Genomic DNA, 27,034 nt, shown 5'->3' with positions numbered 1-27,034 from the left:
TTATGGGCCAAGAAAGCTACCAGTGGAGATGTGCATTTTCTCAGTCCACAGTTCTTTACCCCACCTGACATCTCCCTCCTCTGAAGGACCAAGGTCTGTGCAAGGGGCAGCCTAGGGCTGGGAGATAAGCACACCCCTGGGAGGGCAGCCCTGTGACTAGTGAAGTCTGGTCTGAAAAGAAACGGCCCTGGGAAAATCGGTACTCCTAAGATTTCCAAGAAACAAGAAATCTCTACAAACATTTCCCCTATGATAAATTTAAGCACAGGCTGGGAACAGCTTCTGTCCCTATATAAAATTAGCTGACGGGGCAACGGACATGAGGAAAATTTTTGACATCCGTTGGTTCACCACCTCTGCGATTACAGGGTGCAGTTCCAAACTGGAGTACACGGAGGTCGAAGAGGGACTGGATAGAGACAGGCTCTGCAGACCTGGAGATAGTGGTTTCAGGAGCAGGGAACTCAGCCAGGACGCTTGCTTGTGGAGGACCCGCGGGGGGGGGGGGGGGGGGGGGGGGGGGGAAAACAGAGCCGCCGGGCGGGTGTGGGGGGGGGGTGAAAAACATATCCACTTCTCGCGACAACTGGAGGGCGCCCAGGAGACCGGAAGTGGGCACCAAGGCGCATGCGCCCAGAGGGTCTCAGCCGTCCGTGCCCTCTCAGGGCGGCTGCGCATTGGAAGATGGCTCCCACGGAGGGCAGGCGGGCCGACTGTGCCCTCTAAGGTCCCCAAGCTGGTGAGGAGCCTCCTTACCTGCCGGGTCCAGCTCCGGTGTAAGTCGGCTGTCCCATTCTTTCACAGGCTCTTGCAGCAATAGCTGTATATTGTCCCTGAGCGTGAGAAGAAAAACAGAACTCAAATCCAAGCTGAGAGCTCAGTCCCTAAGAGGAGGTTACGGTAACATCAGTCCTGCTAAGGAAACCCCTCTGGTAAGACCCTGCAGGGAGCCAGACTTACCCAGGTCCAGCCACAGTGCTTCCCTCTCCAGGTCACAGAGCACCCTCAGGGCTGGGGAGCAGGATCTAGGGTGTGTGAATTGCAGCATTATTCCCAGAGCTTTATTCTCCTTCTGGCTCTTCTAATACAAATACATACATGGCCATTGTTAAGTTTTTGCCCATCCTATCATAGGGAAGGTCCTGCTGAAGTTTGGCTCTTAACCACTGGGAGGCTGTCGCAATTCATACAAACCCTAAATGAGTTTTCATCTCGATTCTTATAGCAACCACTGTATGAATCACTCACTCATTTGACACCTACAATATCCTTATATTATATATACCTGGCACAGGGACCCATAGACATGTGCCTTGTTGCTGCAGTTGCCGAAAATGATGCAGATAATGGCAATACAAGATACTATGATAAAAGTAAGGGTAAGTAATGTGCCCTAGGTCACTGGATCAGGACCACAGCAACCTTAACCCCAGGGGTTAACATGGATTCTCTTGTTACAGAGACAGGATGAAGGAGGATATTTTAATATTTTAATGTGAAGGTTCTATTTAGTAGCTCTCAGATCTCATGAGGTGGCTGCACTCCCTACTCATTTAGGAGAACATGCTGCCACTTTTTCTGAGAATATACTCACCCTTAAAACACCCATAAAACATTATGGTGCTAGGCACTTGGGGAATCCAGAGTGAATCAAACACAGTATTTGCCCTCAAAAAGCTCATGGTCTAGTGGGGGAGAATGTTAAAGAAGTAACTTAAAATGCAGTGAAGTAGAAGCAACTGCTATATGAGCTAAGGAGAAAAATTAACTCATTCAGCTCTGGGACGATTTGAGACACTGATATTTGCCAGTTGGAGATAATGGTGGAAGATATTCCAAACCGAAGGAAGATAAAGACAATAAGGTAACACATTTGGAAAGGACCATACGTGTCAAGTAACTGTAATTAATATGCCTTGTGATCTTATATAATGTTATTTACCTTTAGCTTCTTCATCCCTGAATAAACATAATAGTGGTTTAGGTGTGTTTAGTGAAACTGGAACACAGAGTTTCTTGGCATGGAGACATGGCTGGGTGAGTTGGGGCCAGGTTGCAAAGCTCTTAGGGATCCAAGAACTGTAAAGGGGTCTGGACTTTATCCCTCGAGATTATTTTAAGGAGAGTGGCATGACCACATATGTATTTAGAATGTCACTTAAGTCCATACCACACAGGAAATTCTATACAGTGTTGTGTTTTTCAGTATTTTTCTTTGCTGAGTTTTAGTCTTATTTACCCAAACACATTGTAAGCTACATGAGATCCTTATCTCTCATAGCAAGCAGCAACATACTCAGGTCATAGAATGCCCTTAATATATATTTCTTGATTAATTCTAATACAATTATCTGACTTCCTCCTAGACATCTTAATCGATAACATTTATAAAGCTTAATACAATCACATAAAGCAAGAAATCCTAGAGCATGGAATTTTATATTTTACATAAACCTTTTATGAAGAGAAGCTTGCCTTCATTTTCCAAAAGCCTGACATTCACCTTGTAGTGAATCTCCATATGTTTGGGGAAGTGTCTGAGTGGTAAATTAGGAGGGCTGGAGATTATAGAGACCTAAGTACAAGTGGGGAAAATAAGCTACTGTGTTCAACAAATCCCAGCAAAATACATTAGAAGGCAGAGAAAGAGATGTGGTGAGACATTGAAAGTAAAATGAAGTAAAAGAAATGCAACTGATAGAGGCAACCAGCTCACAGATCTCTTTACTAGTGGGTCCAGACTCTTCTTTGGCAGCCACTGGATTTAGTGGTTCAAAGGGAAAAATGTATACAAATAAAGTGAGAAAAATCAATGGTGACTTTGTAGACTCTTGAAGACTTGAGTTGAGTGAGTTATTTTGTATTCCTTTGTTAATCTTTGTCCATAAGTAGAAGCACACAACACAAACACTTGGACCCAGTATATCTCAGCCCCTCTTAGGATTCACAAACCCTGGATACTGCCCTCTAGGCCACACATTCCCTCTTCTTCACAAAGATAAATTTCACATCAGCCCAGCAGTCAGCCGTCATCTATTCTCAGGGGAAGAGTATATAGCATGATCTCCCTTGAAATATTAGCTCTATTTACACGGGTTTGCGTGGACCACATTACTTATGAGTCACCAAGGGGAAACCGAGCCTCCAGTAGATAAAGCGATCAGGACAAACCTCTGTAAATAAATCTGAAATTTCATTGAAGGTCATGCCAAGCTGATTTATTCCTCAGCACCCTATGAAATAATGTTGACCAGGTAAGTGGTTTTCATTTTTTCCTCCATCCACGTAAGGGAGAACCTTTTTGCTCTAAGGAGCTTGTCATGCATGTAACAATGAGCATCTGGTTAGAGAGATAATACACCCTGAAGGAAATAACCTTCTATTATATTAGATTCTCAATACTGAAAGGCCAGGTCATATAGCAACAATTTGGTGTTGTTTTTAAATTTAATCTGGTGGTACAAGTTCTCAGAACTTAATTGAGGAGCTATAGTTCAACAACAAACTATTTTTATTCAATAAACATAAAAGAAGCATCTACCTACAGGAAGCACTGAGCAGAAATGAAGTTAATCAGTATAAGAGAGATGAAGACGGATACGGCATGGTCTGTGAAGGTCTCCCTCCCAGTGTCTCCATTGAAAACCCTTAAATATTCTGAGAAGTCAAACAATATCAGTGGCATATTGACAAAACAGTCAATTAGTAAATAATCATTCAATCTATATTTATTGAGCTTTTCCTAAGGATAAGACTTTATCCTAAATATTGAGGTGTGGGATAGAAGTAAAATGAAAGCATAAGAAAAATTTCCTCAAAAGCTTATAGTACAGTTGAATTTTATTATATAAATAGTCATTGCAGTGAGAAAAGAAATAGACAAATTAGGTGGGTTTCGTTTCGTTTTTTGTGTTAAGCTCAAGAACCATGTATCTTTTCTAAACTGAATTTCCTACTTTTCCATCTGTCCTATTATACGTAGCTCATAAGTAGCAAAGAGACCTCAGGACCCCAAAGCATTGTCCTTTAAGCAGGAAAAAAGAAATGTGATGACACCAGAAGATCTTAATAGAATTGTTGAGAAAGGTAAAGAGAAGCTTCAGGAAGACAAAGATAAGAACCAGATATTAATTAGTTTTTTAAAGAAGATAAGATGCTAAATAATGCTAGAAGTATGCATCACAGTATGATTCTGCCAGGTTTAGTTGGAATTTACAGAACGAATGGTAACAACTCCTGCTTTCACTTCTGTCTCAAATCATGATAAAAAATAACTTCAGTATGTATGGGTGCCATTAGAAACTATAGCTTAGGAAAACAAGCTGTCCCTGGACCCAGTGTTAACAGAAACACCACCTTCACTCATTCTAAGAAAAGTTTCTCTGGTTCTCATTTTAAAATCTCATTTATAGGCAAACAATTGATAAATTACTCATAAAATACTTCTCTTTATAAAACTTTCTTATCTTAAGGAATCCACTGTGTACCTAAGACTGAAAAATCTGGATTTTGTTACACTGATTCATTTTTATTTAAACCAATTTCCTTATCTTCACCCTCTCATACAGTCTTCTGAGTTTTTCTAGTTTGACTTTTCTTCTAACAGATACTTCTTCTTTGGGGGCATGGCCTCACACCCTGTTGGAAAGAACAGTTCAGGTCCTTCTATCTGTGGTAACTCTGATCTCCAGTAATACGTGAGCAACTGTTTTGGATAAGATACATATATGGTAATTTTGTTGGATTTTCAGTCTTTGCTTACAAAGGTTTCAGAACATTTTAACTGGGTAGGGCATTAGCAAAAACCTGAGGGCCGCTCTTTGTCATGCTGAGGCGCTCGCCTGCATCTTGTGCCTTTTTTTCCATTCGATCAGTCTTTATGTGTGCTTTGATCCAGGCAAAACATAACAAAGATATTTTTCAGTTGCAAAACTCCAACTATATATTCACTGAGGGCAAAGCTAAAACCATCATTAGGCAACAATGATGCTTTGAAATTCTGGCTGTAGAATTTTGTGGAACATATTCTCCTTCCCCTTTATGTGAATAAAACCTTTTATAATGCTTCATATTCACGATGCCTCCTGGTTTCCCTGTAATGCAGCCCTGCGTTGTTATTCCCTCCTTGCTGCTAAAGAAAAAGAGGACAAGAGTGGCTAAGTAACTTGCCCAAAGTTATTCACATGGATTAAAATGAGAATATTAAAACTATTGTAAAGAATGCAGTGAATGTTCTCTGTAGTCACCGGTTCTTCCTGTGGCAATGCTAATATATATTGCCTGAAATGCACTCTCCCTCAACTACCACCTGCCAGCTCAAATCCTGTCCTTTAGGGATTAATGCAGGTCCGACCTCCTCAAGGTCCACTTCTCCCAAATCAGCCTTCTATTAGCTTCTCTCAGACTCACCAGCTGAATGCAGGATCAAGCCCTGTTTTGTATTTCTCCCAGTGCAATCCAAATTGGTGAAGTCATAAGGATAGTAGTGTTTCCTGCTTTTGGATACAGTGATATTCATCCTACTTCACATGGCAATAGTAGTAACAATAATTATTTCATTAGTTGACAAAAAGCACTAGATTGGAGTCAAAAAGAAAGCATGGATTTATGTTGCTGTTGATAAGCTCTTGAAACCCAAGCAAGTCTAAGATTCAGTTTTTCAATCTATAAAATAAAAATGTTAAATAACATGCTTTCTGATAGTAATTCTAAAAGTACAATTTTATGATTTTCTTGTTTACTTGCACACATCCTTTGGGATGGTAGAAGAGGAACTTTTCCTACTCCTTTTCCTCCTGCTTCTAACTTTTATCTGCACATTCCTTCAAACCTGACCCAATTAGCTCAGCATTTTCAGAAGTAGGATTTAGAAAGGTGTTACTGAATGAGAATACCACTAGACTATTTAACTGATCAACACTTCAAAACATGTATTTTGAAACATATTGAAGCAAAGCTGAAGACAATAATCATGGACTCTTCAGTTTGGATTCTCTGTCTCCAATAAATGGAAGAAGATCGTAAGCATTCTTCCAGCATCTGGAATTAGAAGTACAGCAACTTAAATTTAAAGAAATTAAAATTGTATATGCAAGTCCTTAGTAATTAAAGGAGGAAAAGTTTGTCACTGGTATTATTCATCCTTTGAGGTACACTGCGCTCAACTTGACATTATGGTATCTGAGTTTTAGCTCAACCCCTGTCATCAAATTAGGCATTTGATGAATTGAAAATTGTCTCCAATGTCCCTTCCAATACCAACATTCTACTAGCTGGGGTCTGATTGGGGCCTCCCTTAAGTAACTCCATATCTAAGTTTCCAGCACCCTCCATTCCCCCCATAGTAGTGTTCTCTTCCTCCATGACATGCCCTCCTAAAACAGCTTTCAGTCTTACCCCTATTTATCTGGGCTTTTTAGAAATCTGCTACTGCTTTAAGTACTTGAGGCATGAGGCAAGCTCATGTTGTCCATTAACATGCATATATGAGAATACAGGATCTCTATGGAATCTGTCCAATATGGCAAAAGAGGCTACTGTTGGATCAGAGGAAAAAGTGACCCATATTCCCTGGTCTGTTGACCATTCTCCTCAATTTTCAGCAGATACCTGTGTTTCATTCATTATGACTTGATCTTTTACAAATACCAAATGACACCCCAGGAAACCAACCTCACAGAACTTTTTGCCAATAATTTTGAACCAGCTAAAACTTTCATCTTGTATATGAAAGTGACAACATGGTATAAAGAAAGTACTTATAGAGACCTAAAGCATGAAGCACCTTAACCAGCCTCAGTTTCTCTATCTATAAAGTGAAGTGGTTGTACAAATCCAAAATTACAGGAATTTTTTAGTAACTTAAGGTAGATCAAGACAATAGGCTACCATGCAGCCATTCTAGTGGAGATTATACAAACCATAATAATATGGAAAAAATCTAAATCAATGTTAAACAGACATAGAAAAATATTTTATTATATTTTTACTTCAGTAACCATACAAATACATGTGTCTATAAGAAAACACTACACAATAAGTGAAGTAACCATTTTGGAGTAGTTTTGTAATGGCTCATTTATATGGATGATAACAGTTTGAATAATGACAGACTCTTTTCAGTTAATAGTACAGAGGTTAGAATGACTGCTCAGGTCTCATCCAGCAATGGATCTCTGTGGTCCTTTAATAAACACGTTCATGCCAACATGCTTAGCAAGTATAAATGGGGTAAGGAGTTCCTCATGGAGATAAAAAATATATAGGTATTTTTAAGTATGGAAAAAGCGCCTTTATGAAAAAGCATGTCTCAAATAGACTATTTGTTTCTATAGTTTCAAAATAAGGGGAAGGGGAATAAGGGGAAGATCTTTTGCCTCCCATTGAATTTTTTCCTTAGCCCAGGAACAATTAGTCACCCTTCCTAATTAGGCACCCTTCCTATCCTTCTGCATATCTTTTTTACATACAGCAGTTACCAAATTACAAAGAGACTATCTTTATGTCTGACTTTCCCCAGAAACTGTGACCCCATAAAAATAAGGATGGGGCTTTATTAATTTTTGAGTCCTCAGAACCCAACACAGTGCAGTAGGGGGCCAGATTAAATGTTGGTTTGAATGAGTAAGTGAGGGAAAAGGAGGAGATTAGCACTCTTCTCTTAAAAATAGAGATATTACAGCTGCTCAGGAGTTAGTGTTCCATCCCAGGGCCTGTGGGATTGTTTTTGTTTGTTTTTCTTTTATTTGTTTTCCCCCCAAGCCATCTTTACATACACAGCCCACTGGAATATCTTCTGGTTGCCAAAGAAACACAATTTATGCTTTACCTCACAGACCCAAGGTTTGCCTGACCAGACTCATTAAACTTGATAGTTTTACACATCCCCTTTCCTTGTTTATTGTTTTAGTCAGCTTTGCTAATAAACTAGTTTTGCTCATATTGATTTTTTTAAGATTTTTATTTATTCATTTGAGAGAGAGAGAGAGATAGAGAAAGCACAAGCTGTGGGGAGGGGCAGAAGGAGAGGGAGAAGCAGACTCCCCACTGAGCAGGGAGACCAACATGGGGCTGGATCCCAGGACCCCTAGATCACAGCCTGAGCCGAAGTCAGATGCTTAACTGACTGAATCACCCAGGCACCCCTGCTCATATTGATTTCTTTCTTACCTGCACTCATCTTTGTAGATTCTGGAAGGTTTCTCTCAACCTCCTTAACTCCCATAGAGAAGACCATGAATATGGGGGGTGGGGGATGGGGAAGAGTTTTCTGATATTCTTCAGAGAGAGAAACTGTGTTCCCTAAAGCATGGTAATGTACCATTCCTACAAGTCCTTCTGGGGCACTCAGGGAAGCAGTCCAGGGACAGAAGTCTCCCTTTTTTGTTATGTCTGGATACAGAGGCATATATAAAAATAAGTTGTTTTTTTTACTTGTCAGTGTTATTTATTTCACAGCTGTTTTCTCATTATTCAGAATACTCCTCTGTGTTTTCTATCCTTAAAAATTCCCTTGCTACTGACTCTTCTAATCAGCATTAAATATGCCCAAGTCTGTTCCATCAAGATACCTCCCTGTCTCTTACTTCACCACACAGTACCTTGAATGTTGTCCACAACCATCGTCCTCACTTCCTTTCAACTTCCAGCCTCTCCTTACATCAGTGCTCCGGTGAATCTATTAGCCCAAAGGTCAGCAGTGGTCTCTGTGGCTAAATTCAATGGACATTTTACTCAGTGATGGTGCATGTGCTCTCTGCAGCGACAAATATTGTTCTCACTCCTCCACTAAAACAATGTGCTCACTTTTCTTGGCTTCTTGGAAATCTCATTCTTTGGCTTTTCTTCTACCTCTCTGGCCATTTCCTCAAGGGCTTAAATTATTTTACTTCAATATTTGGGTTCTGTTTTCATTTCCCTTCTCATTTTATTTTGTCTACCTGAGAAAATTAATCTATTTCCATGATTCTAGAAGTTCCTGTGTGCTGATGATTTTTGCAATCTCCAGCTTAGCTCAGCTGTCCTGAGCTCCAGAATCAAATAGTGAACACCTCCATTTGAACATCTTAGAGGTACCTCAAATTCAGTATGAAAATGAACTCATTATTCCACTTCCCCAAACTCATACCACTTTTGTGTTTTTTATCTCTGTGAAACATAAGACCATGTGTCCACTTACCTGAATCAGAAACCTGACAGTGATCCCTAATTTTTCTTCTTTTTCTCCTTTTACCCTCCTCCCACCTCACCAGTCACCAAATCCTTCCTCTGTAACTGTGTTGCTTTTCTTTCCTTTGTAACTCAAACCCATCCACTTCTCTCTATCCCCCTGCTGATACCTTAATTCAGGTTACCATCTTCCTTCATCACCTGGACTATTTCCTTACCCTTAGAAGATAGAGTAGAATGAGATCCAAAATGAACTCATTGCTTTCTTCATGTAACCAAATTATTTTCATCAGCCTAAACATGTTACAGTTCTATGTGGTTACTTTACCTTGATCTTCAGATTGCTTACAGATTACAAATGAAGCTAGATGTTCAAGAACATCAAAACAGTGTCTGCCTCACTCTGCTATCCTTAATTTTGTAATGGAGATTTATCTTTTGTCTCATTCACAGTCTTACTTCCTTCATGGTATTAGTGAACCAGGGCTCATGGTGCATAAAAGTGTTATACTTAGGTTACAATGCAGCCCATATGCTTAGGTTAAAATACTTACTGTGTGACTTGGGGTAAGATATTTAATATCCCTGGGTCTCAGTTTCCCATCTGAGATATGAATGGCATCTACCACAAAAGATTATTGTGAAGCCAAAATTTGTTAATATAAGTCAAGGGTCTAGGTAAATATATGGCATGTGGCAAACTCTGTTGGCCTTTTCTCTTATTATTTTAATTGGCTTATTTCTTCTCCTTGCAGTTTTCATGCTCATACTCATACCCAGTTGAACCTCTTTCTGTCACTAGGAACACCTTTTTGGCATCCCCTCTTTTCCTTCAGGCCAGCTTTGCACCTGCACCTGAGTGCTGTCTTAATGGTTTTCTCTTTAGAAGTGAGGGAAGAAGGGGCACCTGGGTGGCTCAGTGGGTTAAGCATCTGCCTTCAGCTCAGGTCATGATCCCAGGGTTCTGGGATTGAGCCCCACATCTGGCTCCCTGCTCAACAGGGAATCTGCTTCTTCCTCTACCACTCCCCCTGCTCATGCTCTCTTTCTCTCTCTCTCTCTTTCACATAAATAAATAAAATCTTAAAAAAAAAAAGTGAGAGAAGAAGAGCCTAAGAACAGAAGTAACTACCACCATCACAGAGTAAGTGAATGGAAGAGATGGTACCAAATCCTTATACCTCATAACTTTGTATTCAAGGTTCTCCTCATCTCCGAAGGTTCTTTCTCTCTTTGTTGAAGGAAAATATTTCCATATGCCCTGCACAAGGCATTATTTGTAGAACAGAGGAAAGGATGCTATCAAATCATGGCTCCATTCTGCCATGATGTCTACAATTCCCATCATTAAAAAGACTTCCTAATATACCCTGGAGAAACTTTCTCTTGGGAAACCATTCTCACTATTTCCCTTCCATTCCATTTCTTTCTCTTTTATTCCTCAGAGCACCTTATATTTATGTCAGGACTTAGCACAATTCGTTAAAATAAGTTTCTTCTGTGTCTCTTCTCACCTCACCCCACACCCAGTAGCTTGTGAGCTCTGTGAAGGGAAAGACATCTCATTAATCTTTAAATTTCCAGTGCCCAGCATAGGGCTTATCTCACAGAAGATAATTCAATAAAAGTGTATTTTATGAATTAGTAAATATACACTCTGAGTCAAAGAACAAAGTATTTAAAAAATGGAAACATCCCAAGGGAATGTTTAAGATGACTCTACACAAGCCAAAATACATCAAAAGTCTCATGAGATTAAATCTAGAATAGCTGATATTCAAGGGAGGACACTTTCATCTGCAAATAACAGAATGCCCAACTAAAAGTGGCTCAGATTTTTTTTAAAGATTTTTTTATTTATTTATTGAGAGAGAGACAGTGAGAGAGAGCATGAGTGAGGAGAAGGTCAGAGGGAGAAGCAGACTCCCCATGGAGCTGGGAGCCCGATGCAGGACTTGATCCCGGGACTCCAGGATCATGACCTGAGCCGAAGGCAGTCATCCAACCAACTGAGCCACCCAGGCATCCCAGTGGCTCAGATTTTAAGGGTACAATTTAGTGCTTATTTCACAAGAAGTTTGGAGGTAAATAATCCCTCAGCATCAGTGAACCAAGGGCAAGATGGCAGGGGTGTAGAAAAACTCACTTTCTCTTCTGTGAGGCATAACTCAAATTGCCTTGCCAGGTTTTTCCTCTCCTGTTTTTAAACTTCCATGAGACTTCCTCTCAATACTATTTTAATTTGCTTCTATCTTATGTCCATAGCTCATCTTCCCAAGTAGATGTTAAACAGATCAAAGGGAAGAATAGTGTCTTATATGTGTTTGTATCAGCCACTGAGATGTCTGTTATGTCCTGATAGACACTTACAGCTTAGTCATTGTTTGAGTAATTAATTGAGGTCTACTCATGTCCCACACACAAGGGATTTCCATAGAGAAACAGTGCATGTTCCCTATTATGGAACACAGGATTAAGGTGGAGAGGGGGATGTATTCACTTGCTCATCCAGGAAGCTAACCCAGACTCTCTTGGATTTTCTTGGTTCTCTGAGATGTTACTGCCTGCATCTTTGATAAGGATGCATTTCAGATGAGTTCCTCAGAGTCATGCCCTTATGCTGTCAACATTGCCACAATTTTATCTAGATTGAGTTGAAGCCCGGTTGATTTAATCCAAAAATTTATTTCTGACAGACAGTGGGGTAGCATTTGTCACTATATTCTGAATCCAAAGTCAAAGAGATTGAGAGTCAGTGTCATCATTGTTTGGGTGGTAGTGAACCACAAATGTGCTTTATTTCCATCATAAATTGTTATTTGTTGTTTTTACAATGTGCATAAAACCATAGGTTAAACAACTTGGGAATGAGTACTATATTTTGGTATCCAAGTTTGGCTATTTTATTTAGAGGGTCTGTTCTCTTTAATCTGGACTTTTTCCTCACTTACCTCTGTTAATGGAGCAAAAATTAAATATATGTGCTTCAAAACTCCCCCTGCTTCCTTTGGCACATATTTAGCAGAAGATACCATTCTTGGTCTTGCATCTCACAGATTTCCTTGACAGCCTCAGCAGGGGAGATATGTGAGACAATCCATAAAAAACATGGGGTTAGTGTAGACATTCTGTCAATGAATAGAAAAGTAATTCAGAGCCCCTGCTAGAATTCAGCTTTCTATAATATTTACCAACTGAAGTCAGTTTGGCAGTAAAGTACCCGTGTGGAAAAGCCAGAAACTCGAATTACATTCCCATACAATTTTTCAAACAATGGCTATTTTCCTAAACCATCACCATCACCACACATTATTAGGGTGAAGGCTAACCAAACATTTCTATTTTGTTTCACTTGAAAGTTGAATGAACTTACATGAATCAAGGAGGGGGATTGCCACTTCCTAATTTCCAAGACTGTGAGTTTGACGTCCACATGTAGGGTTAAAAACTGTTATGGCAAATGAATCCTGGTTCAGTCAACTTGAGATAAATTCACAATGTGATTGATTATGTGTTTTGTACCTGGTTGTCCCTAGATGGATTTAAAGTAGAATTCAAAAAGTATACATAGTTTAATACAATGCACTTACTGGAAATAGAACACAAATTTGTCTCCAAGCTTCCAAGAGAACTACAATGAAAAAGGGAAGCTAGCAGTCACATCACTTAATGTTTGGAAGATAAAACCCAAGCCATGTGCACAGGAGAAATTGATTCTTCTAAGACCAGAGTCCTCACAGAAAAACACTCATGCAGTGAACATCTTTAAAAAATTTTTTTCACATTATGGAATCATTAATGATTTTCATAGGACTATTTCCTAGAAAGTCAGTGTGCTTATTGACACAGCACTAAAGTTCAACATAGGGATAGCATTTTCTGTGGTTCTACCATTACTTGTGTGGATACAGGAGACAATAGAACAGGAAATTGGCAGGTAACATTTGTTTATCATCTACCAGGATAGCCTGCTGAATCATTGGTATTACAGTTTAGAGGTGGGCATAAACATGAAAGAGATGTTTCTTTTTTTAAAAGAATACTCTAAAATTAGGGGACAGATGGGCTGTTACTTACAGTGCTCAGGCTTTTTGAAACTCTTCCTAAGATTTCTTGGACCCAGAAGCTATACCTATCTACGTACCCTGAAGTAGAGATAAAATTATTTAGAAACTTTGGCAGCGGGGGGGGGGGGGGGGGACACAAAATCAAAACCTGTTTTCACTAAAATGGCAGTTGTGTCTGAATTTATATAGTCTGGCTATGTCATCAACCAAATCACTACATAGTTTTCTTAAATTTTTATTCCCTCTGCCAGTACATTAGCTTCTCCCAGGGCATCAATTACTGCAAACAATTTTTTGGAAGGTTTTCAGAGACAGCTACCCTAGCAGTTCCATGAACTGTAGCCATCCCCCAATGCAATCTGTTATTTCTACAACCCCTATATGTGCACTAAATTTCACTGAAAAATATCAAATATACAGAAGATATTACTATTTGATAAGTTTGCTCAGCTTCCATTTTGTCTCAAGATGAATGACTGTGTTAAAAATAAAAAATAAAGAGACATCTTGATATCCTATTATAAGGTACACAATTTCAGCAAAATAGGTCAATGTAGAACAAACCCATATTAAAACAAAAAGTTTCAAGAGGGTTGAAAGAGAGCAACTACTCCAGCAGAATGAAAAACCGCATGAACTGCCTACTGTAGCATGGCACACCTTTTATTAAAACTTTAATGAGATTATGCATGCAAAGCTCTCGGGGCTCTGGCTAACTTTCCTTCCTATGTAAGAGCTTATATTCCCCTTTCTGTGACCTACACGTACCCCTTACTATTCTCAGAAAAAATGCCTCTGGTTGAATATTTTCTAAGAGAGTGCAGCAATATCTCCTATCTCTATTTTCTCCTGCAGCATGATCTTGCCCCTCCCCAATGAGAGGGGGAGTCTATTTCTCCACCCCCTTGAATCCGGAGGGACCCTATGGCAATTTAGATTGATTGAATAGGACAAAGTGATGTGACCCCTCCTGGCATAATCCTTAACTGGAATGGCATCTTCCAACTCTTGCCTTTCGCAGCCTGTATAAGAAGTCTGTGCTACTCTGATAGGCACTTGAAAGGTATTGAGGCTCCAGACATGTGAGTGAAATGCCACCCATTTGAATCGCCAGTTCAGTTGAGCCTTCAGATGATCTGGACCCAGCTATTCTCTAAAGACAACTGCCTTAGGTACCCCACCAAAACTCCTTGGGAGAGCCTGGTTAACCCACAGAACCATGATAGAAAACAATAAACTATTTTTTAAACCACTGAGTTTGGGGATGATTCAGAATAAATCAAATTCCCTAAATATGCTTGCTCTCATTTCTGTTTCAACTGCTTAGATTTCTATTCCTCCCTATTTTTGCCTTTTAAAATCTCACTCATTCATCAGAACTTAACTGACTCAAGTCCTCTAGCCAACAGGAACCACTATCTTCATTCTAGTCTCATAATTATTTTTCCATATCTATATTCTGTGAGTTTCCACTATTATAGCATATAGAACACATATTCTTCATTCGCGGATTCATTCATTCCAAAATATTTATTGAGTGCTTTCTATGTACCAAGAAAAAATGAATACAATACAGTGCCCAACCTGAAAGAAATTACTGACTGAAGTGGGGGACAGATATAGACAAGATGAGGCTCAGTAGTTGTGGAACTTCATGGAAACAGTAAGAAAGGGTGGCAGGAGGGGAAGGAGTCAGGAAATAAGTGAGCTCAGCATGGAGAGAAAAGGAAGGATGTTCCTTGTAAAAGGGATCACATGCATAAACAAATTTCCCAGAAGTGAAAGGCAAAATGGCCCTTCTGGGAAACTATGGGTATTTCAGTATTACCAGATGTAAACCAGAAATTTTAGAAGACTAGAAGACTGAAGAAGGGCATAGATTATAGGGAGCCTCCTGTGCCATGCTAAAGTACTGGGATTATGCCCCACAGAGACCCTAAAGAGAGCCTTAAGAGTGATGAGGAGAATGCCATGGTCATATTAGAGCTATAATTTATTCTCATGGCATACATATAGAATGTAGAGAAAAGGAGAGCATGTCTGGAGAATATCTGAGGCATCTGTGGTAATAGTCCATCCCAGAGATGGCAAGAAACTGCCTAAGAGCAGTGGCTGTGATGATAGGAAGGAAAATTAATCTAACCCAACTCCTGCATTTGCAAGAGGGAAAACTAAAACTTCAGAAAGATAAGAGCTTTTCCCCATGTTCTAACAACACATGAGGGAAGTTTTTGAGATAAAATTCAGGTTAACTGATTCCTCACTTTCTCCATTATATTAAAATAATATTTCTAAACTCCTAGATTATTAGCTCATTAATAAAATGATTAGGTACTCTATTGTTATATTTGTAACTTTCTATTTCTCCTAACATGCTGTCCCTTATGTATAGTGAGTGTTTGAAAGTATTTGTTGACTTTAACAGATTCTTAATTCACATTCTGGTGGCACTACTGTTACTAATATTCTTTCCAAAAAATTTATGAATATGTAGCAATTTGGGAAGACATGGTTCTTATGTAATGAATGGACGTTTGTGTAACAACAGTATATCATGGTATTTTCAAGAAAAGCATTTCCTCTTCTCCCATCTGTAAATATGTATCCTATTCTTCCACTAAAGACTAGCTCAGCACCAACTTAAGAGGGATCTCCCTTGATCCATCCCCCAAGTTCACAGCTCTCTCTAAGTCATCACATCTTCTCAGGTTTCCATGACATGAAATGTTCAGGATACTTTAGAACTTTATCAATTATTTCTCATGTTTTCTAAGATGGTTTCATATACGTTGATCTTTTTTTCTCAGTTAAATGTATCATTGTGGGTTAGAAGGGCAGTGAACACACTTCCTTCTCTTGTGCATGCAATAAGAACATAATCAGAAATACTTGACCAGGCAGTTTGTAAGAGTCTTGAATTTGCCCTTGCCTTTACTATATTTATAAACAAAGACACATGAAATAATTAAAAAACAATGGGGCGCCTGGGTGGCTCAGGTTAAGCAGCCCACTCTGATTTCCACTTAGGTTATGATCTCAGGGACCTGGAATCAATCCCTAAGGCAGTCAGGCTCCATGCTCAGCAGGGAGTCTGCTTGACCCTTTGCCCCTCCTGCTGCTTGTGTGTGCGAGCCCTCTCTCTCTCCCTTTCTCTCTCTCAAATAGATAAACAAAATCTTTTTTAAAAAGTTTAAAAACATAATTACAAAATAACGTGTAAAGGAATTTGGCATGATGGCAAAATGAGGAAAAATATTGAACAAATTAATATAGTATTTTATTATATTTATGTTCTAATTAACTAAATGATAATAATAATGAAGTCTTATTTCTGTAATGTGTTATAATGGTTTGCAAAGGCCTTTCATAAGTATTATGTCATTTACCTTAGAAAAAGATACACTAAGGAACACAGTAATTGAAAAATGCTGGAGATATATATTAAGGAATGAATTACCAACTTTATTCTAATCAGTCAAGAAAGACTTCAGGAGTAATTGTGTGCTAAAGTGAAGTTTTGTTGAGTGAAAATGATACTATCTTACTTCGTCTTTGTCTATGAGATCTATAAAGAACGATGTCTCTCCAAGGGAATAAGCAGGATCTTGAAGATGTTAGAAGATGATTGCAAACCTGACATGGAATTCTGAAATGCAACTAAAAGTAAAATAAAGACCAAAAAGATTTTCTCCATTGGACTGAATCTAGAAGAAAATTATTACATTGTTTCAACAAATAATTAAATTTGATATCTTAGAAAGAGATGGCTATTGACCATGTAGGGGTCAGCCAGTTCCATTGTCTTCCTCTTTTTCCTCATGTGCTCACCAGAGTGACAAATGAAATGGGCAAATACTTATTTTTTCTCCTTCCAGGCCCTTCTCTGCATAGAATTTGGGAACTCATCTAGCTAACCAATGAAGATGGCCAAAAACAACAAATCAGATAGAAGACGCAGAGGACTGGATGGATCACAGAGATATGTCACAGGTCTTTTAATATAACAGTACTTTTAAATAATAGCTCATATTATAGTTCCTTGGGCTCCTTTGCAACCACAAAAACAAGGATTGCCTCTTGTGCACAGAGTCTAATAAAAATCAGGTAGCAGATTTCCAGTACATGAAATATACTCTACTACATTTTCCATGTTTTTTAATTCAATTTTTATGAGCCTCTGTGGCTGAGGGAACTATGGCTAAAGGAACAGGGAGTTCTGGGTATTTTAACTGCAGGCTGATATATGCTCACAGAATTATAGGGATGGAATGGACCATGGGAATCAATTTGTCCAATCCCCCTCATTTCATAAGAAACTGAGGTCTAGAGTAGCACTTGCCAACTCAGGCTGGTTGACCACCAAGAAGGTGGGATCAATATCTTGGCACACCTATATCATATTCACAGTATTTCAGTGTTGGCAAGATACACATCAAGGGGGCGCTCTGGTCTAGGGTACACACATCAAATAGCAGTTTTATAGGAATAACATCTGAATATCTGACTCTCCAGAAGGTACTTGTATTGCCTTGGCCAGTTGGTCAGGGGCAGTGGTTAAAAGTATAATGGTCCACAATAGAGTTGATGAGATGCAACAGGTGCTTGCCTAAGAAATTTCTGGCTGTCTTATGTATAACTACTTAATGTCTATACTTTTCAGATTAATCCAAAATCTCTGGCCTCCAAAAGTAGAAATTTAAATCATTGTTCTATCCCACTTTCACCTCCCATTCTACTAAATTTTATTATAACTAAACAGAATTGTGATTTTTAAAATAGAAAAAATAGTAATGTGAATAACTGCTCCAAATTCCATGTGTGCACACACATACACACACACAAAAGCAATCATAGAAGTCCATCCTGAAATAATTAAAATCCTATGATGTTGCCTGGCTTTCACTTACTGTAATAATTTTTAAAAATGTATTTCACTGTACCATGTTCTTTAGCCCTTAGGCAGAGGCAGAGTGCTTGCTGAGTCTGTGGGTGGTCAAATCTCCACCTCAGTAGCCTTCCTTAGCTTGTCTCAGAAAACTTAAAAGGAATCTAAACTATTTATGAACTTTGTGATTCATCTGATTAAAACCTATATGAACCATACTTTATTTTTTATGGTGCTTGTGGCAGTGCCAAAATCAGAAACACCAAGGCAACTAGGCAGTGGGGTTATTGGCATTCTGTTCATTAGCATTTCTTCTCCATCATAACTGCTTCCACATTGAGTTCTTAGGTCTGAAGGAAAGAGAGAGAAAAGATGCCTGCTTCTGAAATGTTTCCTTATATGCTGCATACTTAAGACTATAACAAGATCCTTCTCATTCCATTAAAAATTACTACTTCAGTAAATTCCAGATTGAAAACAAATGACTACAGAATGATTTTTTTAAACATTTGTAAACCTTGCTTTTTAAACAACTCCACTTCTATTGCACAGAAAAAGCCTGAACTATTTATTCATTTCATTTGACTACTTTTTAATCTCGGTTTTTATGAGGACACTAATGACCCTCACAGATTGTTACCCTCCAGTGAAATAACAGAGCTTTGGCAGCGGCTGGATTCCAGTTGAAGAGTTCTGAAACTCACTGTAAATCTTCCTGTTTTGTTGTTCTTCAAACCAGGCTTTGCCATCTGCCTTATGAATTGAATTTTTGTTGCAGTATTTCACATGATCTAAAATATGGTTATTGCTATCCATAAACTGAGGTTCCTGGAGAGTATTAATTAAGTCCAAAATATTGCACCAATGTGCACAGTGAAATACAACACAAATGTCATGGCGTGACCATCATTATAACCCTCTCTGCATTCCATGATGGCTGTTCTCTCAAAAACCCAGAGACAATTTGGTTGTAGCAGCCAACAAAGTTAAACCTGAAGACTTAAATTCAGGTGGATGAGATAAATTGAAACAGATCTTATTGCTCCCAAACACTCTCTTGGAAATAATGGCATCTTGACATTTTATCAGTCACTCAAGCGGTCATTCTCAGCAGTATCAGCCGGAGCTTGAAGGATAGAGCTGTAAAGAAGGGACTGTCAGCCATAAACATTCCTCAAAACCATGAAAACCACAAATGAGAGCTTAAGTAATGGAGGACGCAATACCCTTGATATTTCAACAATTACCTGCAACAACAGGCTTTGTTCAGAGCCGTGGTCATTTTTTCAGGAGCTTTTCTTGTCAGACCCAGACTAGGGTAACTGGAGAAAGGAAAGAGGAGAGAGAGGAGGGAAAAGGTGGTATGGACATCCTTAGGTTAAAAAGTGAACTTAAGTTGGCTGCATATTTAAGCTGATGAGAATTTTTCAACAGCAATAAACTAAAAAAAGAAAAAGTAAAAATATAACAACTAAAGATTGAACCAAGGACATTAATATTATTAAGCTTGTGGTGAAGCTTTGAGATCATTAGAAAGGCATTTACACTGCTCAGCTGTTTCCTGTGTGGCCATTCCTGATGTCAAATTACAGAGGAGAAAATAGCAGGGAATGCATTGCGGGGAAGAAAAGGTAGTAATGGATAAGAATGTAAGTATGGGAAGGCAAAATAAATTTAACTTCATTACACCTCAGGAGCATATCGCTGTGTCGTAGAAGAAGAAAGACTAATTTTAAATGAAATTGGTGCTATTATATTGGCAATTGGGACCCAAGAAAACTAAATGAAATTGAGTATACACCACAACCAAGTCACCCAAACTCAAGAGACAGCAGACATGGAAAGGTTAAATGCCCTAGAAATTGCATTTGTGGAGTTTCTCAACACAAGAGATTAATGGTTACTCAAAGCAATGGATAAATATTAGCTGAAGACCATTAGCCGAGGAAAACACATCAGTGCATCACGGTTCTCAGGGCTTATCAGATCAATTTTAAATAGGTTTATCTTGGACTTTTCTAACATTTAATGAGGAACAAATTGTTTTGTTTTGTTTTTTTCTGTTTCCTCTACCCATGTTGACTTTTTGATATTACCTAGGAGAGAACAATTAAAATAAATGGCTCTGTGACAAAGTGTTAATTTGCTTGTCTCTGAAGCAATTGGAAAAGGGTCATTTTATGATTGTTTCCTCCTATTACACAGTTTCTCATAATATTTAGATTGACTAGTAGACTCTTTAGATGAGAGAAGAGTTGAATGGTCATTTGGCTCTTTCCACAGACTTCATATAGCACCCACCTCAACAATCTCAGATTAATGTGAAGTTGCTTGCTTTTGAGTAGTTCTCAATCCATGTTAATCAAATGGTCAGTCAGTCTTCTTTATGTTATTGTCTATCTGGGGCCCATCACTGTGCTAAGTATGAGGTGAATTTAAAAAAAAAAAAAAAATGAATAAATAAAGCCCAAGTCCTTACTCAAGAAGCTTAGCATTTGGGGGCGCCTGCGTGGCTCAGTGGATTAAAGCCTCTGCCTTCGGCTCAGGTCATGATCTCAGGGTCCTGGGACTGAGCTCCACATCGGGCTCTCTGCTCAGTGGGGAGACTGTTTCCCCCTCTCTCTCTGCCTGCTGCTCTGCCTACTTGTGATCTATCTCTCCCTGTCAGATAAATAAAATAAAATCTTAAAAAAAAAAAAGAAGAAGAAGAAGCTTAGCATCTAGTAAACTTAATTCACTCATATGATATTAATCAATTTCTTTGGTCTCTAGGAAGGATGGAGGTAAAGTGCAGTTATGTTATCCATAGTTTCTTGATTGCATATAAGAAATACTGAAATCCAAAGCTTCCAATTAGACATTAACAAACCACTTGGAGGGAAGCAGGGAGTAGTACATGAAGACTGTAGAGATTGAATAACAACTTTATGGCTTGGGGTTCTGCACCATTAGCTCTTCTTTGTCTCTTAGTTCATGTTTACTTGCTTCCCCCACCAACTATGTTACCTTCTTGACCATTCTTGAAATCACAAAGACTTCTAGATATAAATTTGTCTCTTAAGTTTTATTTTGTTTTTTGTTTGCTTGTTTAACTTTCTTCTTCTACAGTGACACTCCCAAATTCAGTAAGGACTTTGCAAGACCTATCTAAATCTTTTTATAAGCAGCAAATAAAGCAACACAAATGTTCAACCAAATGGTCCAGTTTTGAAAGTAGCGAGTGACATTTCTGCTTCCTTCAATGAACCATGCATTTCATCTTCATTAAAAGAATCACTTCTTTTATTCTATGTCAGTAGCTCATAATAAGACATCAGTAGAGTAGCGCTTGCTATGGCTTGGTTGACCTGTAAAACAGCCTCCCATGATCCCAGTATTTCCCTTTGTAAACAGCACGGCATGAAATAGCCTGGTCCCACCCATATAGAACCTGCAATGTCACAACAAACAAAATAGCACAGAAGACCATGCACAATTTTCATATATTAAGGACTGACCAAAGATGTGAATTTGAGTACATTTGTTGTCTGAAAACACAGGTCACGAGTAAAGGAAACTTTGAGAAGATTATTTCATGAAAGAACAAGACAAGTCCCCTCCAGTGATCAGAGAAGAAAAATGTATCCCTTCTAGCATCAAACAAATAGAATATCCTGAGTCTTAGAAATAGTAACATTGTTGTTCACAGTGGAGGCTCTACATAAGGGAAACTGATTGGGATAGAAGAAGGGTACTTAGTTGAAGAACTTTTTGCTTCATATTTCTGTTGTGTATGTGTGTGTGCACGTGCATGCACATATAATCTATATGATCTCTTTAAACTTTTAAAATAAGTATGCATACTTTTTTGTGTTAAAAAGAGTAAAAATCCCACATATCTTCTAGGATATGGGTTTGTTTTTTTTTTTTTAAGATTTTATTTATTTATTTGACAGAGAACACAAGTAGGCAGAGAGGCAGGCAGAGAGAGAGGAAGGGAAGCAGGCTTCCCACTGAGCAGAGAGCCCGATTCAGGGCTCTAAGATCATCTAAGATCTAAGATCATCACCGGAGCCGAAGGCAGTGGCTTAAATGACTGAGCCATCCAGGCACCCCCATAGTTTGCTTTTAATAAACATTTTTTCATCTATATTCTTCAAAATAAAGGGTGACCAATACCTATCCTACCCTGTACTCTTTCAGCTAGAACATAAATAACCTTTTGTCCAGCTCATAACCAAAAACAAAGCAAAACAAACCTATGAAAAACAATAGCTCTAAAAATTGCTTGGAGCCCATAATGTTGACCTCTTCCTTCCACCCAGGTTATCACTTTGCATTTCCTGGCTTATTTCATTTTTAAATTCTCAGCTACATACCCTGACTTCAAAACTTAATTTCTAGTCCACCTTGATTCAGATGACTCTCTGGCCTCCCATTCTGGATCTTCAGATTTCCATTTTCTCATAGAAAAAAAGACAAATTCATATCTGAAATGCGAAACATTTAACAGGAAGGATGACAGAAACTAACCTGAAAAGATGAATCCAGCAAGAGAGGTAGCAAGAAGCATTTTGAACAGAAAAGGAGCTAAGCTACAGTTAACCCTCACCCAAACATGAAGGACACTTTTAGATAGGGCCTCCAGGCTCAGCCACGTAACAAATGAAGGGATGAGACCATCCTGTTTCTCTTTCTGTTTCCTTCCCCACTTCACATCTAATCCTACTTCTCTTTCTTATCTGTCTGTTCAGCCAAACAAGTATGAACAAACGAACTAAATTTTCTCTAGGAGTAGCAAAGAAGGAAAATTCTGTCCTTACACTTAAGGAAATTTGCCTGTAAATAAGGAGTGAAAATTTGTATTTGTATTAATAAGTAACTAAAAATAAATAAATAACTGAAAATAGAAGTACCTGCTTTCTCCCAAAAAAATCTAGTAATTAAAAATCTCTGTAGAGAGTGTTCGGCTTTGCAAAGAAGGGCTAAGACCTGAATTTGGAAATATGGACAGACAAGAGCGGATTTTTTTTTTTTTTTTTTTTTACATAAGAAAGTGCGGGGAGGGGTGGATACCAGATTTTGTTGGGATAGGAGCAGAGAGAAGTTAGAAGGAAGAAGAGAGAAAACAGCCCAGCAACTTACAGAAGTGTGAGAAGGACATTTGATGAGAAACAGCCTAATATTTGATTCTAAGATTTTGATTTGCTAGGATATAGAACTCCCTTCTTCTCCCTAAACTTTCCGTAAAGTCTGCGAAACGCAGAAGACAAACAAAAAACTGCTATTTTTGTGGAAATGAGAAAAATAGACTAAGATCCCTGCTTGGATAGAAGCCGTAGTGGAAATAAACCAGGAGAAAACATAAGATGGAAAATCTGGAATTCAGAGAAGACAAGAAGCTAGAGCTAGACACTGACTTTGATAACATAACCTACCTTTGAACTCTTGAAAATCTTGGTGGAGGGAAATGTATTTTATGTAGGTCATGGAACAGGAATATAGGCCAACCTAGACCAAAGCTGACATCTGGGTTCTCCATGTATCTAGCGATCTAAGTCTAGTATATGTCTACATCAAATATGTAAGGGCGCCTGGGTGGCTCAGTGGGTTGAAGCCTCTGCCTTCGGCCTGGGTCGTGATCCCAGGGTCCTGGGATCGAGCCCTGCGTTGGGCTCTCTGCTCGGCAGGGAGCCTGCTTCCCCCCACCCTCTCTCTGCCTGCCTCTCTGCCTACTTGTGATCTCTGTCTGTCAAATAAATAAATAAAATCTTTGAAAAAGAAATACATAATAAATGCCAGAACATGCTAGAGAGAGAGTAAGAGATCAAAGCAGGAGAGTCAGGAAAGGATTTTTTAAAAAGTAGAGTTCAAAGCATGAGCCTCAACCTGATCTCACTAGCTAATGTGAAATATGGCCATTTTGTTATAACATTAATGTAATGTCATTTGGAAGCTGTGTCTTGGCTTCAAAGGCTTTGTAAACACCCAAAGCCCATAGGGACTGGTCATATGTAACCCAAATTTTAAAAATAAATAAATAAATAAATAAATAAATAAATAACCTGAGGAAAATAAAATGTCTTCACAGGCTCTCCCAAGAGAGTTCTAGTTTTCTTTGATCTTTTCAGCTAGGGTCTAATGCTAGTGGTGTCTTTCCTATGAGTTCCCCACATGGGAAATAGAGAATGTAAACTTAGAATCCCACCTACTTCTTATTTAAGAAGAGGAATAGTTTATGTGCCCAATATCTTTGAATCTCACTTTTAACATGCCTAACTAACAGTGTGACCCTGAGAAAGTCATTTGACTCTTCTGAGCTCCACTCTGTAAAGTAAGGGATGAAGGCAGCTACTTCATAATGTTAAGAGAATTAAAAGACCTCATAAGTAAAGCACTTAGCAGAATACCTAAAAGTAAATATTCAGTAAAGTGAAATCCTTATTCCGATCAATACAAACTCCTATCATAAGCCACACCAATGTAAAATTATTTTCTTTTAGATTTATATTTATTTAATTCTACAAATATTTGAACTTAATATATGTTTATAGTATTTTGCTAGATGTTGAGGAACTACCAAAAATATAACTTTCCCACCTTCTAAGAGTTTGCTATCCACCTGGGGACACAAGATAAACACAACCACAAAAAACAATTTAAAAAAAAAAAATGAAAACAAGGGGCACCTGGGTGGCTCAGTTGTTTGGGCAACTGCCTTTGGCTCGAAGTCCTGGGATCAAGTCCTGCGTCAGGCTCCCAGCTCCATGGGGAGTCTGCTTCTCCCTCTGACCTCCCCTCTCATGCTTTCTCATTCTGTCTGTCTCTCTCTCTCTCTCTCAAATAAATAAATAAAATCTTAAAAAAAAAAAAAAAAATGAAAACAAGGGACACCTGGGTGGCTTGGCTGGTTAAGTGGCTGCCTTTGGCTCAGGTCATGATGGTAGAGTCCTGGAATGGAGTCCCATGTTGGGCTCCTTGCTTAGCAGGGAGTCTGCTTCTCCTTCTTCCTGCCACCTGCTTCTCCCTCTGCCCACCATCCCCCTGCTTGTGCTCACTTTCTCTCTTATTCAAAAATAAAGTATTTTTTAAAAATGCAAATGGATGTCATTAAGTGCCAAAGGGAGTAAACAGCATATACTATAGTATGGAGATTTCACTGTTTCTCTGAAAAAAAAAAGGAAGGATTATCAGGAAAAAAAATACTTTCAGATTAGCAGAAAAAAATGTATTGCTCATGCCCATTTAGTAGCTATTTGATTCAACATTTTGACCTTGGTTACTGGGTCAAACAAAAGTCCATCAATAAATCAATAAATCAATAAATATTTGATGAGCATCCACTATAATCAAACATTACTGATGCCCTTATATTAATGAAGGTGGCCACTGCTGAGAAGAATGCAGAATACCACTCCCAGCACAGGGAAAGTTTCTGGGCCTACCCCGTTTAGCTCACCACCAATGCCTGCAATTACCAGCATGTCCATGGTGCTTCGCAATTGTAGGCTCCCTGGCCCCAAGCAGAGAGAAAGGGCCAGAGGAGGTGAGGGTGTCAATAATTTTGGCAACAAGTATATCCAGCTGACCAAACCCCTCACCCTGGGTTGCATCATCAATTTGCACTTTCTTACTAATTATACTTTTGGTATAAAAAATTCCCTTTATAAGGATAGCGCTGTTGCAGCTAGATTTCATTGCACGAGTGAGGAATTTTATAAAGTTGGGAAGAGGAGGGTCATAGAAGGAGCTCTGATTGTGCATGAGGACTGCTGGACGAAGCATTACTGCTACAGATGAGAACAACTTTATTTTACCAAGTTAAGTGGTGAACTTCACCCAGGCAAAGAAGTTGAAAGACTAAAGGGCTTCACAGCGCGACACCAGGCTGTCAAGATCATTGATGATTGCATTGGTAACTGGAAGAGCCCAAATTTTGAACCTCCTCAATATCCATGCATTTCTGCACATATTACACAACCTAAAGAATATAATAAGTTGTTTTTAGTTCAACTTCAGGAAGAAACCTTGTTTGCAGACCCTAAAAATTATAAGCTGGTAGCTGCTCTATTGCGTGAATTGGATGATGATGCCCCAGGGTAAGGACTCATCACTTCTAGTCTCCCTCAGCTTTTGGGCAGGTTCAATTTTATATACAACTGAATTCTTCAGCAGTAGAGAAATAAAAGAAGTTGTCTCTATGAGCACAGCTATACACAGTGTACAATAAATATAGTAGAAGAAAAGTTTGGGGTTATTTTTGGTTTTATCTTTTTCCCAATCCCTAAAATGTCAGCTACTGTCCACTGTTTGAATAGTAAAGTTAATTTTAAAAAAGTAGATAGTGGTGTAACCAAATAAGAAAATGTTTAATTTACTTTTTGTTCTATTTATACATTTTTTTAATATATTAAAGAAAGTGGACTTCAAAAAAATTTTTCTAGCAAGCCATATCCTCTTTAGGTCTCAATGTTTCATATCGACCTTAACCAAATCTTATCATAACCTCACTGCAGTCCTGGCTGTGCTTGTTTACATCTCATCCTTATCCTAGCCTTTTACTCTGATGTTTTGTTCTAATATATTGGGACCAATCAGGAGTCTCAAAGTGCTCATCAGCATATGACTTCTCTTTCCTTTCTTTTTCTTTCCCTTTCCTTTTCCTTTCCCCCTACCCCTCCCTCCCTCCTTTCCTTCCTTCCTTCCTTCCTCTTCTTTTCTTCCTTTCTATCTCCCTCCCCCACCCCCTGACTTCCTTTCAAAAAGCCCCATTTGTGTCATTGTTCTAGGTGGTACTTTACAAGGTTCAATCAAGACAAGAATCACCAGGGCCCTTGTTAAAATGCAGATTCTGATTTCAGTAGGTCTGGCTGGTGAGGCTAAAATTCTGCATTTCTAATGAACTCACAGGAGGTGCCAAAGCTACTGGTCTGTG

The 27,034-nt window shown here is 38.8% G+C and overlaps 1 pseudogene; it reads left to right on the top strand.

Annotated features, from left to right (window-relative positions):
- The first annotated feature begins 1,306 nt into the window (after positions 1 to 1,306).
- On the top strand, positions 1,307 to 26,262 carry LOC116868835 (annotated as a pseudogene).
- Positions 26,263 to 27,034: the final 772 nt, after the last annotated feature.

This window comes from Lontra canadensis, unplaced genomic scaffold (genome assembly GCF_010015895.1).
Source record: "Lontra canadensis isolate GAN:19392208 unplaced genomic scaffold, GSC_riverotter_1.0 scaffold17, whole genome shotgun sequence".
Taxonomy (NCBI): Eukaryota; Metazoa; Chordata; class Mammalia; order Carnivora; family Mustelidae; genus Lontra; species Lontra canadensis.
This window is presented reverse-complemented; position numbering and strand designations above follow the sequence as displayed.